General features: G+C 41.4%; 1 pseudogene across 1 annotated transcript; it reads left to right on the forward strand.

The window, feature by feature from the left end:
- The first annotated feature begins 1,337 nt into the window (after nucleotides 1–1,337).
- On the forward strand, nucleotides 1,338–2,282 carry LOC308241054 (peptidyl-prolyl cis-trans isomerase FKBP3-like; annotated as a pseudogene). Its single transcript has 2 exons — nucleotides 1,338–1,690; nucleotides 1,974–2,282. The product of its transcript is annotated as a peptidyl-prolyl cis-trans isomerase FKBP3-like (transcript).
- The last annotated feature ends 1,205 nt before the right edge of the window (nucleotides 2,283–3,487 follow it).

Genomic DNA, 3,487 nt, shown 5'->3' on the forward strand with positions numbered 1-3,487 from the left:
AAAAACTTCCACTTCACCAGATAGTCGTGAGGATTAAATGAGTTAACATATATAAAATGCTCATAACAGTATCTGCCACATCTATATATCTAAAAGCCTAATATGCTAAGTGTCTGACAGTTTGACCGTTTGACCAGTCACTATGACGTACACTGACCACCAGGGGGCAGATGCTCTGATCAGTAGGTTAGCTTGCTGTTGGTGTCCGGCTGATCAGGACTCGGTGAGAAGGGCTGGACACACCCTGGAGCCCTCCCGCAGTCCTTCTCTGGTCCCGATGTTGCTCCGGTGGGGTCCCTCAGCCTGGCCTGCACCCTCTCGCAACCTGGGACCGCTTGGGGGATGTCCGCAGGCCAGGCCAACAGACCCCCACCAGTGTACAAATCCGGGCACCAGGTCTCTAGTAAGTTATAATTATAGTTTTATGATGATGGTTTAAGCCAGGGGCACAATGACCTCTTCAAAAGTCCAGGTTCCTTCCATATTTCCTCTCTGCCACCTCCTGTGTGACCTCTGCTCTCATGGTTATATGATCTTGACACTGTTCTAGGCATCTCCTCTTTCTGTAGCCCTATCTAGAAGTAGAAAAGAGGTGAGACTCTGTGCTTTTTTTGTGTCCTCTTTAGAGGCTCAGAAAATTTTCAATGAATTCCCCTATCTGGCAGGCTTCCCTTTCCTTCCCATTGGCCAAGATTACATCGCATACCCATGTTTAAACCAGTCCCTTGCCAAGGGGATGGATCTACCAGCTTGGGTGTAGACTAATCAAATCCTACACTCTGGAGCTTTGTGAGGGCCCCAGAAGCATATAGTATGCAAATGTCAAAAGGAAGAAAATCATGGTTCTGTTAGGAAGAAAGAAATGAGAAAGTGGCTAGCTGGTAGTCAACTAATAGTGACTGCTCATGGCCTGCTCATTCTGTGTGACCGGTGCAGGAAATAATGTAGAGAACAGGAAAAGAGATGGCAGTGATGACAGGCAGAAGACATTGCATTCTCTCTTATTAATACACGGTATTAAAATATTTTGAAAAAAATATAAGTTGAACTTCTCTTAGATTAAGTCCATTAATATTGTAAATGTTCTCAACTATTAGTTATTAATGAACAGAATAAATAACACACTATATATTACCAAAAAAAGAACTTAAACTATAGGCAGTGGGGAGGCATAAAGACTGAGGCATAGAAGCTAAGGAAAACATCATAAGGAAAAATATTACTAATTTCATTTAACTTCGAATTTTCCTGGAGATGGTATGTAATCATATGTAAAGTGTATGCACATCATATGCAAATGTACTTGTTGCTCCCACAAATATTTTGCAGAAGTGGATATGGTCTTTGCTAAAAAGCATCTTGGGAACAGCAGAGGCAGCCGGGAAGAGGGCGGTGGCCCGCGGGTGCTGCACAGTGAGAAACTACCGGAGAAGGACATTATCAAGTTTCTGCAGGACCACGGTTCAGATGCGCTTCTTGCAGAACATAAGTTATTAGAAAACATTAAATGTGGCCAAGACAGCTAACAGGGACCATTTAGTTACAGCCTATAACCATCTTTTTGAAAGTGTCTCAAGGGCACTGAAAGTGTAAGTAAAGCATCTGAGCAGGTGAAAAATGTGAAGCTTAATAAAGATAAGACTGTGGATGAGCGTCCACCAAATTATTCAAAATCTGTTCTTAAAAAATGAAATAGCCCAGCCAGCATGGCTCAGTGATTGAGTATTGACCTGTGAACCAGGAGGTCATAGTTCGATTCCCAGTCAGGGCACATGCCTGGGCTATTAGCTCCATCCCCAGTGTGGGGCATGCAGGAGGAAGGCAATCAATGATTCTCTCTCATCATTGATTCTCTCATCATTGATGTCTCTCTCTCTCTCTCTCTCTCTCTCTCTCTCTCTCTCTCTCTCTCTCTCTCTCTCCCCTCTCTCTCCCTCTCTGAAATCAATAAAAAAATATTTTTTAAAAGGAAGGGATAAAACCAACTTCCCCAAGAAGGGAGGTGTCGTTCACCACTAGTTTACAGGAACATTGTGGGATGGAACTGGTTTTGATGCCAATATTCAAACAGGTTAAAAGAAGAAAAATGCCAAGCCTGTAAGCTTTATGGGTGGAATAGGCAGAGAGGATGGGAAGAGGCACTCTTGACTTTGAGTAAAGGAGAAAAGACTCCACTTGAGATTGAACCAGAGTGGGTTTATGGAAAGACAGGGCAACCTGATACCAAAGTTCCACCACATGCAAAACTCATTTTTGAAGAGGAATTAGTGGATATTGATTGAAATAGCAATGCTCCAGATTCAAAGACATCAGCAATGGCCTTTAAGAAACTTATGTAACTTATTACAGCTGGTTACTATTGTAAGGGAAGAGTCAACTGAAAAATTCAAGGAGTTACGTTGAACTTTTTTACTCTCTCCCCAAACTCTTTTTTAAATCCCCACCCTAAGAGTGAGGATATTTTTTTCCATTGATTTTTAGAGGGAGTGGAAGGGAGGGGTGAGAGAGACACATCGGCTGGTTGCCTCCCACTCGAGTCCAGGCCAGGGCGGGGAATTGAACCTGCAAACGAGGTACGTGCCCTTGACCAGGAATCAAACCTGCAACCCTTCGTTACCTGGGCCTACGCTCCGACCACGGAGCCAAACTGACCAGCGCTCCCCCCAAACTTTTAAGAATTACAATCTGTTACAAATCCTGGAAGTTTAAATATTTTACTACAGTTGTGTAAAATACTGGTTAAGGAGACTCATTTTCCTTTTAGCCCATGTTGTAAACTAAAAGGCTCAAAATGTATCCAATGTAAAAAAATTTTTGAGAGAAATAATTGACTCAACAATAATATCTCTAAGTGGGGAAGCAAACTAGCATTGGAATCAATATTTACATCTTAACCTCATTTTCTACTGACTAAGATCTTTTTTTAGCTTCTGGACTAAGTTCCTTTACAATTTTCCTTCAAGGACCTAATGAATATCCATATCCCTCACCACAGTGCCCACCCTCAGTGCTGAGTGTAATTATCCCTATGTGAAAATGAATTCCACATGAATCTTTTGAGGAGGGAAGAGCCTTTTAAGGTATTATTTAATTACAAATGAGAAATGCATTAGTTGTTTCATTAAAGAAGATATGATGCAAAGAAACTGACCTCGAGCTGGTAAAAATTTCAAATTAAGATCCTGGGAGTTGCATTATTGGCATAACTTTTGCTTACTGGGGGGCCTGCACATGCAATGAAATGCAAATGGATCAGAAAAAAAGAAATTAGGAGGTGTGCTTATCACATATGAGAGTTTCTAGTATTTCTGGACAAGAAACCTTAATTTCAGACATATCTTAGCTGAACAAAGGAAGCTTATTACTTTTGTTTCCATGAAAGTCAAACTGCATATTCTCCATTGGAAAAAATAGCATAAAACACAAACAGTAAGAAGTTCCCATGTATCTGTGTGTTTGAGGATGAGGGTGTTTTCCTTGATGTATA

The sequence above is a fragment of the Plecotus auritus genome (assembly GCF_963455305.1).
Source record: "Plecotus auritus genome assembly, chromosome: 2".
Classification (NCBI taxonomy): domain Eukaryota; kingdom Metazoa; phylum Chordata; class Mammalia; order Chiroptera; family Vespertilionidae; genus Plecotus; species Plecotus auritus.